Raw genomic sequence first — 9,226 nt, forward strand, 5'->3', positions numbered from 1 at the left:
CTCCTCCTCCTTTCCTATGGGCTTTCTGCAGTGCCAACGCACCTCCGAAAAGGAAAGAAACCTACTCACGGCCTTAAAAGTCAACGGGACCTGGGATTCCCAGCCGGTCACCCATACTGGTACTTGGCAGGCCTCAAGCTGGCTGGCGGCCGCGATCTGACGAGAGCAGGCACATTCAGCTTAGAATGCCCGTTGACAGCTCCTCCTCCTTTCCTATGGGCTTTCTGCAGTGCGAACGCACCTCCGAAAAGGAAAGCAACCTACTCACGGCCTTAAAAGTCAACGGGACCTGGGATTCCCAGCCGGTCACCCATACTGGTACTTGCCAGGCCTCAAGCTGGCTGGCAGCCGCGATCTGACGAGAGCAGGCACATTCAGCTTAGAATGCCCGTTGACAGCTCCTCCTCCTTTCCTATGGGCTTTCTGCAGTGCGAACGCACCTCCGAAAAGGAAAGAAACCTACTCACGGCCTTAAAAGTCAACGGGACCTGGGATTCCCAGCCGGTCACCCATACTGGTACTTGCCAGGCCTCAAGCTGGCTGGCGGCCGCGATCTGACGAGAGCAGGCACATTCAGCTTAGAATGCCCGTTGACAGCTCCTCCTCCTTTCCTATGGGCTTTCTGCAGTGCGAACGCACTTCCGAAAAGGAAAGAAACCTACTCACGGCCTTAAAAGTCAACGGGACCTGGGATTCCCAGCCGGTCACCCATACTGGTACTTGCCAGGCCTCAAGCTGGCTGGCGGCCGCGATCTGACGAGAGCAGGCACATTCAGCTTAGAATGCCCGTTGACAGCTCCGCCTCCTTTCCTATGGGCTTTCTGCAGTGCGAACGCACCTCCGAAAAGGAAAGAAACCTACTCACGGCCTTAAAAGTCAACGGGACCTGGGATTCCCAGCCGGTCACCCATACTGGTACTTGCCAGGCCTCAAGCTGGCTGGCGGCCGCAATCTGACGAGAGCAGGCACATTCAGCTTAGAATGCCCGTTGACAGCTCCTCCTCCTTTCCTATGGGCTTTCTGCAGTGCGAACGCACCTCCGAAAAGAAAAGAAACCTACTCACGGCCTTAAAAGTCAACGGGACCTGGGATTCCCAGCCGGTCACCCATACTGGTACTTGCCAGGCCTCAAGCTGGCTGGCGGCCGCGATCTGACGAGAGCAGGCACATTCAGCTTAGAATTCCCGTTGACAGCTCCTCCTCCTTTCCTATGGGCTTTCTGCAGTGCGAACGCACCTCCGAAAAGGAAAGAAACCTACTCACGGCCTTAAAAGTCAACGGGACCTGGGATTCCCAGCCGGTCACCCATACTGGTACTTGCCAGGCCTCAAGCTGGCTGGCGGCCGCGATCTGACGAGAGCAGGCACATTCAGCTTAGAATGCCCGTTGACAGCTCCTCCTCCTTTCCTATGGGCTTTCTGCAGTGCGAACGCACCTCCGAAAAGGAAAGAAACCTACTCACGGCCTTAAAAGTCAACGGGACCTGGGATTCCCAGCCGGTCACCCATACTGGTATTTGCCAGGCCTCAAGCTGGCTGGCGGCAGCGATCTGACGAGAGCAGGCACATTCAGCTTAGAATGCCCGTTGACAGCTCCTCCTCCTTTCCTATGGGCTTTCTGCAGTGCGAACGCACCTCCGAAAAGGAAAGCAACCTACTCACGGCCTTAAAAGTCAACGGGACCTGGGATTCCCAGCCGGTCACCCATACTGGTACTTGCCAGGCCTCAAGCTGGCTGGCGGCCGCGATCTGACGAGAGCAGGCACATTCAGCTTAGAATGCCCGTTGACAGCTCCTCCTCCTTTCCTATGGGCTTTCTGCAGTGCGAACGCACCTCCGAAAAGGAAAGAAACCTACTCACGGCCTTAAAAGTCAACGGGACCTGGGATTCCCAGCCGGTCACCCATACTAGTACTTGCCAGGCCTCAAGCTGGCTGGCGGCCGCGATCTGACAAGAGCAGGCACATTCAGCTTAGAATGCCTGTTGACAGCTCCTCCTCCTTTCCTATGGGCTTTCTGCAGTGCGAACGCACCTCCGAAAAGGAAAGCAACATACTCACGGCCTTAAAAGTCAACGGGACCTGGGATTCCCAGCCGGTCACCCATACTGGTACTTGCCAGGCCTCAAGCTGGCTGGCGGCCGCGATCTGACAAGAGCAGGCACATTCAGCTTAGAATGCCCGTTGACAGCTCCTCCTCCTTTCCTATGGGCTTTCTGCAGTGCGAACGCACCTCCGAAACGGAAAGAAACCTACTCACGGCCTTAAAAGTCAACGGGACCTGGGATTCCCAGCCGGTCACCCATACTGGTACTTGCCAGGCCTCAAGCTGGCTGGCAGCCGCGATCTGACGAGAGCAGGCACATTCAGCTTAGAATGCCCGTTGACAGCTCCTCCTCCTTTCCTATGGGCTTTCTGCAGTGCGAACGCACCTCCGAAACGGAAAGAAACCTACTCACGGCCTTAAAAGTCAACGGGACCTGGGATTCCCAGCCGGTCACCCATACTGGTACTTGCCAGGCCTCAAGCTGGCTGGCGGCCGCGATCTGACGAGAGCAGGCACATTCAGCTTAGAATGCCTGTTGACAGCTCCTCCTCCTTTCCTATGGGCTTTCTGCAGTGCGAACGCACCTCCGAAAAGGAAAGAAACCTACTCACGGCCTTAAAAGTCAACGGGACCTGGGATTCCCAGCCGGTCACCCATACTGGTACTTGCCAGGCCTCAAGCTGGCTGGCAGCCGCGATCTGACGAGAGCAGGCACATTCAGCTTAGAATGCCCGTTGACAGCTCCTCCTCCTTTCCTATGGGCTTTCTGCAGTGCGAACGCACCTCCGAAAAGGAAAGCAACCTACTCACGGCCTTAAAAGTCAACGGGACCTGGGATTCCCAGCCGGTCACCCATACTGGTACTTGCCAGGCCTCAAGCTGGCTGGCGGCCGCGATCTGACGAGAGCAGGCACATTCAGCTTAGAATGCCCGTTGACAGCTCCTCCTCCTTTCCTATGGGCTTTCTGCAGTGCGAACGCACCTCCGAAAAGGAAAGAAACCTACTCACGGCCTTAAAAGTCAACGGGACCTGGGATTCCCAGCCGGTCACCCATACTGGTACTTGCCAGGCCTCAAGCTGGCTGACGGCCGCGATCTGACGAGAGCAGGCACATTCAGCTTAGAATGCCCGTTGACAGCTCCTCCTCCTTTCCTATGGGCTTTCTGCAGTGCGAACGCACCTCCGAAAAGGAAAGAAACCTACTCACGGCCTTAAAAGTCAACGGGACCTGGGATTCCCAGCCGGTCACCCATACTGGTACTTGCCAGGCCTCAAGCTGGCTGGCGGCCGCGATCTGACGAGAGCAGGCACATTCAGCTTAGAATGCCCGTTGACAGCTCCTCCTCCTTTCCTATGGGCTTTCTGCAGTGCGAACGCACCTCCGAAAAGGAAAGAAACCTACTCACGGCCTTAAAAGTCAACGGGACCTGGGATTCCCAGCCGGTCACCCATACTGGTACTTGCCAGGCCTCAAGCTGGCTGGCGGCCGCGATCTGACAAGAGCAGGCACATTCAGCTTAGAATGCCCGTTGACAGCTCCTCCTCCTTTCCTATGGGCTTTCTGCAGTGCGAACGCACCTCCGAAAAGGAAAGAAACCTACTCACGGCCTTAAAAGTCAACGGGACCTGGGATTCCCAGCCGGTCACCCATACTGGTACTTGCCAGGCCTCAAGCTGGCTGGCGGCCGCGATCTGACGAGAGCAGGCACATTCAGCTTAGAATGCCCGTTGACAGCTCCTCCTCCTTTCCTATGGGCTTTCTGCAGTGCGAACGCACCTCCGAAAAGGAAAGCAACCTACTCACGGCCTTAAAAGTCAACGGGACCTGGGATTCCCAGCCGGTCACCCATACTGGTACTTGCCAGGCCTCAAGCTGGCTGGCGGCCGCGATCTGACGAGAGCAGGCACATTCAGCTTAGAATGCCCGTTGACAGCTCCTCCTCCTTTCCTATGGGCTTTCTGCAGTGCGAACGCACCTCCGAAAAGGAAAGAAACCTACTCACGGCCTTAAAAGTCAACGGGACATGGGATTCCCAGCCGGTCACCCATACTGGTACTTGCCAGGCCTCAAGCTGGCTGGCGGCCGCGATCTGACGAGAGCAGGCACATTCAGCTTAGAATGCCCGTTGACAGCTCCTCCTCCTTTCCTATGGGCTTTCTGCAGTGCGAACGCACCTCCGAAAAGGAAAGAAACCTACTCACGGCCTTAAAAGTCAACGGGACCTGGGATTCCCAGCCGGTCACCCATACTGGTACTTGCCAGGCCTCAAGCTGGCTGGCGGCCGCGATCTGACGAGAGCAGGCACATTCAGCTTAGAATTCCCGTTGACAGCTCCTCCTCCTTTCCTATGGGCTTTCTGCAGTGCGAACGCACCTCCGAAAAGGAAAGAAACCTACTCACGGCCTTAAAAGTCAACGGGACCTGGGATTCCCAGCCGGTCACCCATACTGGTACTTGCCAGGCCTCAAGCTGGCTGGCGGCCGCGATCTGACGAGAGCAGGCACATTCAGCTTAGAATGCCCGTTGACAGCTCCTCCTCCTTTCCTATGGGCTTTCTGCAGTGCGAACGCACCTCCGAAAAGGAAAGCAACCTACTCACGGCCTTAAAAGTCAACGGGACCTGGGATTCCCAGCCGGTCACCCATACTGGTACTTGCCAGGCCTCAAGCTGGCTGGCGGCCGCGATCTGACGAGAGCAGGCACATTCAGCTTAGAATGCCCGTTGACAGCTCCTCCTCCTTTCCTATGGGCTTTCTGCAGTGCGAACGCACCTCCGAAAAGGAAAGAAACCTACTCACGGCCTTAAAAGTCAACGGGACCTGGGATTCCCAGCCGGTCACCCATACTGGTACTTGCCAGGCCTCAAGCTGGCTGGCGGCCGCGATCTGACGAGAGCAGGCACATTCAGCTTAGAATGCCCGTTGACAGCTCCTCCTCCTTTCCTATGGGCTTTCTGCAGTGCGAACGCACCTCCGAAAAGGAAAGAAACCTACTCACGGCCTTAAAAGTCAACGGGACCTGGGATTCCCAGCCGGTCACCCATACTGGTACTTGCCAGGCCTCAAGCTGGCTGGCGGCCGCGATCTGACGAGAGCAGGCACATTCAGCTTAGAATTCCCGTTGACAGCTCCTCCTCCTTTCCTATGGGCTTTCTGCAGTGCGAACGCACCTCCGAAAAGGAAAGAAACCTACTCACGGCCTTAAAAGTCAACGGGACCTGGGATTCCCAGCCGGTCACCCATACTGGTACTTGCCAGGCCTCAAGCTGGCTGGCGGCCGCGATCTGACAAGAGCAGGCACATTCAGCTTAGAATGCCCGTTGACAGCTCCTCCTCCTTTCCTATGGGCTTTCTGCAGTGCGAACGCACCTCCGAAAAGGAAAGAAACCTACTCACGGCCTTAAAAGTCAACGGGACCTGGGATTCCCAGCCGGTCACCCATACTGGTACTTGCCAGGCCTCAAGCTGGCTGGCGGCCGCGATCTGACGAGAGCAGGCACATTCAGCTTAGAATGCCCGTTGACAGCTCCTCCTCCTTTCCTATGGGCTTTCTGCAGTGCGAACGCACCTCCGAAAAGGAAAGAAACCTACTCACGGCCTTAAAAGTCAACGGGACCTGGGATTCCCAGCCGGTCACCCATACTGGTACTTGCCAGGCCTCAAGCTGGCTGGCGGCCGCGATCTGACGAGAGCAGGCACATTCAGCTTAGAATGCCCGTTGACAGCTCCTCCTCCTTTCCTATGGGCTTTCTGCAGTGCGAACGCACCTCCGAAAAGGAAAGAAACCTACTCACGGCCTTAAAAGTCAACGGGACCTGGGATTCCCAGCCGGTCACCCATACTGGTACTTGCCAGGCCTCAAGCTGGCTGGCGGCCGCGATCTGACGAGAGCAGGCACATTCAGCTTAGAATTCCCGTTGACAGCTCCTCCTCCTTTCCTATGGGCTTTCTGCAGTGCGAACGCACCTCCGAAAAGGAAAGAAACCTACTCACGGCCTTAAAAGTCAACGGGACCTGGGATTCCCAGCCGGTCACCCATACTGGTACTTGCCAGGCCTCAAGCTGGCTGGCGGCCGCGATCTGACAAGAGCAGGCACATTCAGCTTAGAATGCCCGTTGACAGCTCCTCCTCCTTTCCTATGGGCTTTCTGCAGTGCGAACGCACCTCCGAAAAGGAAAGAAACCTACTCACGGCCTTAAAAGTCAACGGGACCTGGGATTCCCAGCCGGTCACCCATACTGGTACTTGCCAGGCCTCAAGCTGGCTGGCGGCCGCGATCTGACGAGAGCAGGCACATTCAGCTTAGAATGCCCGTTGACAGCTCCTCCTCCTTTCCTATGGGCTTTCTGCAGTGCGAACGCACCTCCGAAAAGGAAAGAAACCTACTCACGGCCTTAAAAGTCAACGGGACCTGGGATTCCCAGCCGGTCACCCATACTGGTACTTGCCAGGCCTCAAGCTGGCTGGCGGCCGCGATCTGACGAGAGCAGGCACATTCAGCTTAGAATGCCCGTTGACAGCTCCTCCTCCTTTCCTATGGGCTTTCTGCAGTGCGAACGCACCTCCGAAAAGGAAAGAAACCTACTCACGGCCTTAAAAGTCAACGGGACCTGGGATTCCCAGCCGGTCACCCATACTGGTACTTGCCAGGCCTCAAGCTGGCTGGCGGCCGCGATCTGACGAGAGCAGGCACATTCAGCTTAGAATGCCCGTTGACAGCTCCTCCTCCTTTCCTATGGGCTTTCTGCAGTGCGAACGCACCTCCGAAAAGGAAAGAAACCTACTCACGGCCTTAAAAGTCAACGGGACCTGGGATTCCCAGCCGGTCACCCATACTGGTACTTGCCAGGCCTCAAGCTGGCTGGCGGCCGCGATCTGACGAGAGCAGGCACATTCAGCTTAGAATGCCCGTTGACAGCTCCTCCTCCTTTCCTATGGGCTTTCTGCAGTGCGAACGCACCTCCGAAAAGGAAAGAAACCTACTCACGGCCTTAAAAGTCAACGGGACCTGGGATTCCCAGCCGGTCACCCATACTGGTACTTGCCAGGCCTCAAGCTGGCTGGCGGCCGCGATCTGACGAGAGCAGGCACATTCAGCTTAGAATGCCCGTTGACAGCTCCTCCTCCTTTCCTATGGGCTTTCTGCAGTGCGAACGCACCTCCGAAAAGGAAAGCAACCTACTCACGGCCTTAAAAGTCAACGGGACCTGGGATTCCCAGCCGGTCACCCATACTGGTACTTGCCAGGCCTCAAGCTGGCTGGCGGCCGCGATCTGACGAGAGCAGGCACATTCAGCTTAGAATGCCCGTTGACAGCTCCTCCTCCTTTCCTATGGGCTTTCTGCAATGCGAACGCACCTCCGAAAAGGAAAGAAACCTACTCACGGCCTTAAAAGTCAACGGGACCTGGGATTCCCAGCCGGTCACCCATACTGGTACTTGCCAGGCCTCAAGCTGGCTGGCGGCCGCGATCTGACGAGAGCAGGCACATTCAGCTTAGAATGCCCGTTGACAGCTCCTCCTCCTTTCCTATGGGCTTTCTGCAGTGCGAACGCACCTCCGAAAAGGAAAGAAACCTACTCACGGCCTTAAAAGTCAACGGGACCTGGGATTCCCAGCCGGTCACCCATACTGGTACTTGCCAGGCCTCAAGCTGGCTGGCGGCCGCGATCTGACGAGAGCAGGCACATTCAGCTTAGAATGCCCGTTGACAGCTCCTCCTCCTTTCCTATGGGCTTTCTGCAGTGCGAACCGCACCTCCGAAAAGGAAAGAAACCTACTCACGGCTTAAAAGTCAACGGGACCTGGGATTCCCAGCCGGTCACCCATACTGTACTTGCCAGGCCTCAAGCTGGCTGGCGGCCGCGATCTGACGAGAGCAGGCACATTCAGCTTAGAATGCCCGTTGACAGCTCCTCCTCCTTTCCTATGGGCTTTCTGCAGTGCGAACGCACCTCCGAAAAGGAAAGAAACCTACTCACGGCCTTAAAAGTCAACGGGACCTGGGATTCCCAGCCGGTCACCCATACTGGTACTTGCCAGGCCTCAAGCTGGCTGGCGGCCGCGATCTGACGAGAGCAGGCACATTCAGCTTAGAATGCCCGTTGACAGCTCCTCCTCCTTTCCTATGGGCTTTCTGCAGTGCGAACGCACCTCCGAAAGGAAAGAAACCTACTCACGGCCTTAAAAGTCTACGGGACCTGGGATTCCCAGCCGGTCACCCATACTGGTACTTGCCAGGCCTCAAGCTGGCTGGCGGCCGCGATCTGACGAGAGCAGGCACATTCAGCTTAGAATGCCCGTTGACAGCTCCTCCTCCTTTCCTATGGGCTTTCTGCAGTGCGAACGCACCTCCGAAACGGAAAGAAACCTACTCACGGCCTTAAAAGTCAACGGGACCTGGGATTCCCAGCCGGTCACCCATACTGGTACTTGCCAGGCCTCAAGCTGGCTGGCGGCCGCGATCTGACGAGAGCAGGCACATTCAGCTTAGAATTCCCGTTGACAGCTCCTCCTCCTTTCCTATGGGCTTTCTGCAGTGCGAACGCACCTCCGAAAAGGAAAGAAACCTACTCACGGCCTTAAAGTCAACGGGACCTGGGATTCCCAGCCGGTCACCCATACTGGTACTTGCCAGGCCTCAAGCTGGCTGGCGGCCGCGATCTGACGAGAGCAGGCACATTCAGCTTAGAATGCCCGTTGACAGCTCCTCCTCCTTTCCTATGGGCTTTCTGCAGTGCGAACGCACCTCCGAAAAGGAAAGCAACCTACTCACGGCCTAAAAGTCAACGGGACCTGGGATTCCCAGCCGGTCACCCATACTGGTACTTGCCAGGCCTCAAGCTGGCTGGCGGCCGCGATCTGACGAGAGCAGGCACATTCAGCTTAGAATGCCCGTTGACAGCTCCTCCTCCTTTCCTATGGGCTTTCTGCAGTGCGAACGCACCTCCGAAAAGGAAAGCAACCTACTCACGGCCTTAAAAGTCAACGGGACCTGGGATTCCCAGCCGGTCACCCATACTGGTACTTGCCAGGCCTCAAGCTGGCTGGCGGCCGCGATCTGACGAGAGCAGGCACATTCAGCTTAGAATGCCCGTTGACAGCTCCTCCTCCTTTCCTATGGGCTTTCTGCAGTGCGAACGCACCTCCGAAAAGGAAAGAAACCTACTCACGGCCTTA

At 56.6% G+C, this 9,226-nt stretch overlaps 44 pseudogenes; all 44 read right to left on the minus strand.

The window, feature by feature from the left end:
- Window positions 1-78: 78 nt before the first annotated feature.
- LOC136595349 (5S ribosomal RNA) lies at window positions 79-197 on the minus strand (annotated as a pseudogene).
- Window positions 198-277: 80 nt separating this feature from the next.
- On the minus strand, window positions 278-396 carry LOC136595299 (5S ribosomal RNA; annotated as a pseudogene).
- An 80-nt stretch (window positions 397-476) lies between these two features.
- Window positions 477-595, minus strand: LOC136595274 (5S ribosomal RNA; annotated as a pseudogene).
- An 80-nt stretch (window positions 596-675) lies between these two features.
- On the minus strand, window positions 676-794 carry LOC136595275 (5S ribosomal RNA; annotated as a pseudogene).
- Window positions 795-874: 80 nt separating this feature from the next.
- On the minus strand, window positions 875-993 carry LOC136595348 (5S ribosomal RNA; annotated as a pseudogene).
- An 80-nt stretch (window positions 994-1,073) lies between these two features.
- On the minus strand, window positions 1,074-1,192 carry LOC136595331 (5S ribosomal RNA; annotated as a pseudogene).
- An 80-nt stretch (window positions 1,193-1,272) lies between these two features.
- On the minus strand, window positions 1,273-1,391 carry LOC136595276 (5S ribosomal RNA; annotated as a pseudogene).
- Window positions 1,392-1,471: 80 nt separating this feature from the next.
- Window positions 1,472-1,590, minus strand: LOC136595388 (5S ribosomal RNA; annotated as a pseudogene).
- An 80-nt stretch (window positions 1,591-1,670) lies between these two features.
- LOC136595277 (5S ribosomal RNA) lies at window positions 1,671-1,789 on the minus strand (annotated as a pseudogene).
- Window positions 1,790-2,068: 279 nt separating this feature from the next.
- LOC136595356 (5S ribosomal RNA) lies at window positions 2,069-2,187 on the minus strand (annotated as a pseudogene).
- Window positions 2,188-2,267: 80 nt separating this feature from the next.
- On the minus strand, window positions 2,268-2,386 carry LOC136595300 (5S ribosomal RNA; annotated as a pseudogene).
- An 80-nt stretch (window positions 2,387-2,466) lies between these two features.
- On the minus strand, window positions 2,467-2,585 carry LOC136595376 (5S ribosomal RNA; annotated as a pseudogene).
- An 80-nt stretch (window positions 2,586-2,665) lies between these two features.
- LOC136595301 (5S ribosomal RNA) lies at window positions 2,666-2,784 on the minus strand (annotated as a pseudogene).
- Window positions 2,785-2,864: 80 nt separating this feature from the next.
- On the minus strand, window positions 2,865-2,983 carry LOC136595278 (5S ribosomal RNA; annotated as a pseudogene).
- An 80-nt stretch (window positions 2,984-3,063) lies between these two features.
- On the minus strand, window positions 3,064-3,182 carry LOC136595230 (5S ribosomal RNA; annotated as a pseudogene).
- An 80-nt stretch (window positions 3,183-3,262) lies between these two features.
- LOC136595280 (5S ribosomal RNA) lies at window positions 3,263-3,381 on the minus strand (annotated as a pseudogene).
- An 80-nt stretch (window positions 3,382-3,461) lies between these two features.
- On the minus strand, window positions 3,462-3,580 carry LOC136595357 (5S ribosomal RNA; annotated as a pseudogene).
- An 80-nt stretch (window positions 3,581-3,660) lies between these two features.
- LOC136595281 (5S ribosomal RNA) lies at window positions 3,661-3,779 on the minus strand (annotated as a pseudogene).
- Window positions 3,780-3,859: 80 nt separating this feature from the next.
- LOC136595282 (5S ribosomal RNA) lies at window positions 3,860-3,978 on the minus strand (annotated as a pseudogene).
- An 80-nt stretch (window positions 3,979-4,058) lies between these two features.
- LOC136595384 (5S ribosomal RNA) lies at window positions 4,059-4,177 on the minus strand (annotated as a pseudogene).
- An 80-nt stretch (window positions 4,178-4,257) lies between these two features.
- LOC136595332 (5S ribosomal RNA) lies at window positions 4,258-4,376 on the minus strand (annotated as a pseudogene).
- Window positions 4,377-4,456: 80 nt separating this feature from the next.
- Window positions 4,457-4,575, minus strand: LOC136595283 (5S ribosomal RNA; annotated as a pseudogene).
- An 80-nt stretch (window positions 4,576-4,655) lies between these two features.
- LOC136595285 (5S ribosomal RNA) lies at window positions 4,656-4,774 on the minus strand (annotated as a pseudogene).
- Window positions 4,775-4,854: 80 nt separating this feature from the next.
- Window positions 4,855-4,973, minus strand: LOC136595286 (5S ribosomal RNA; annotated as a pseudogene).
- Window positions 4,974-5,053: 80 nt separating this feature from the next.
- On the minus strand, window positions 5,054-5,172 carry LOC136595333 (5S ribosomal RNA; annotated as a pseudogene).
- An 80-nt stretch (window positions 5,173-5,252) lies between these two features.
- Window positions 5,253-5,371, minus strand: LOC136595358 (5S ribosomal RNA; annotated as a pseudogene).
- An 80-nt stretch (window positions 5,372-5,451) lies between these two features.
- On the minus strand, window positions 5,452-5,570 carry LOC136595287 (5S ribosomal RNA; annotated as a pseudogene).
- Window positions 5,571-5,650: 80 nt separating this feature from the next.
- On the minus strand, window positions 5,651-5,769 carry LOC136595288 (5S ribosomal RNA; annotated as a pseudogene).
- An 80-nt stretch (window positions 5,770-5,849) lies between these two features.
- On the minus strand, window positions 5,850-5,968 carry LOC136595334 (5S ribosomal RNA; annotated as a pseudogene).
- Window positions 5,969-6,048: 80 nt separating this feature from the next.
- Window positions 6,049-6,167, minus strand: LOC136595359 (5S ribosomal RNA; annotated as a pseudogene).
- Window positions 6,168-6,247: 80 nt separating this feature from the next.
- On the minus strand, window positions 6,248-6,366 carry LOC136595397 (5S ribosomal RNA; annotated as a pseudogene).
- An 80-nt stretch (window positions 6,367-6,446) lies between these two features.
- On the minus strand, window positions 6,447-6,565 carry LOC136595399 (5S ribosomal RNA; annotated as a pseudogene).
- Window positions 6,566-6,645: 80 nt separating this feature from the next.
- On the minus strand, window positions 6,646-6,764 carry LOC136595400 (5S ribosomal RNA; annotated as a pseudogene).
- Window positions 6,765-6,844: 80 nt separating this feature from the next.
- On the minus strand, window positions 6,845-6,963 carry LOC136595401 (5S ribosomal RNA; annotated as a pseudogene).
- Window positions 6,964-7,043: 80 nt separating this feature from the next.
- LOC136595402 (5S ribosomal RNA) lies at window positions 7,044-7,162 on the minus strand (annotated as a pseudogene).
- An 80-nt stretch (window positions 7,163-7,242) lies between these two features.
- On the minus strand, window positions 7,243-7,361 carry LOC136595403 (5S ribosomal RNA; annotated as a pseudogene).
- Window positions 7,362-7,441: 80 nt separating this feature from the next.
- Window positions 7,442-7,560, minus strand: LOC136595404 (5S ribosomal RNA; annotated as a pseudogene).
- An 80-nt stretch (window positions 7,561-7,640) lies between these two features.
- Window positions 7,641-7,759, minus strand: LOC136595406 (5S ribosomal RNA; annotated as a pseudogene).
- Window positions 7,760-8,037: 278 nt separating this feature from the next.
- Window positions 8,038-8,156, minus strand: LOC136595407 (5S ribosomal RNA; annotated as a pseudogene).
- Window positions 8,157-8,235: 79 nt separating this feature from the next.
- Window positions 8,236-8,354, minus strand: LOC136595314 (5S ribosomal RNA; annotated as a pseudogene).
- Window positions 8,355-8,434: 80 nt separating this feature from the next.
- Window positions 8,435-8,553, minus strand: LOC136595335 (5S ribosomal RNA; annotated as a pseudogene).
- A 79-nt stretch (window positions 8,554-8,632) lies between these two features.
- LOC136595408 (5S ribosomal RNA) lies at window positions 8,633-8,751 on the minus strand (annotated as a pseudogene).
- A 79-nt stretch (window positions 8,752-8,830) lies between these two features.
- On the minus strand, window positions 8,831-8,949 carry LOC136595409 (5S ribosomal RNA; annotated as a pseudogene).
- An 80-nt stretch (window positions 8,950-9,029) lies between these two features.
- LOC136595411 (5S ribosomal RNA) lies at window positions 9,030-9,148 on the minus strand (annotated as a pseudogene).
- Between the last annotated feature and the right edge of the window lie 78 nt (window positions 9,149-9,226).

This window comes from Eleutherodactylus coqui, unplaced genomic scaffold, assembly GCF_035609145.1.
Source record: "Eleutherodactylus coqui strain aEleCoq1 unplaced genomic scaffold, aEleCoq1.hap1 HAP1_SCAFFOLD_643, whole genome shotgun sequence".
Lineage (NCBI taxonomy): Eukaryota > Metazoa > Chordata > Amphibia > Anura > Eleutherodactylidae > Eleutherodactylus > Eleutherodactylus coqui.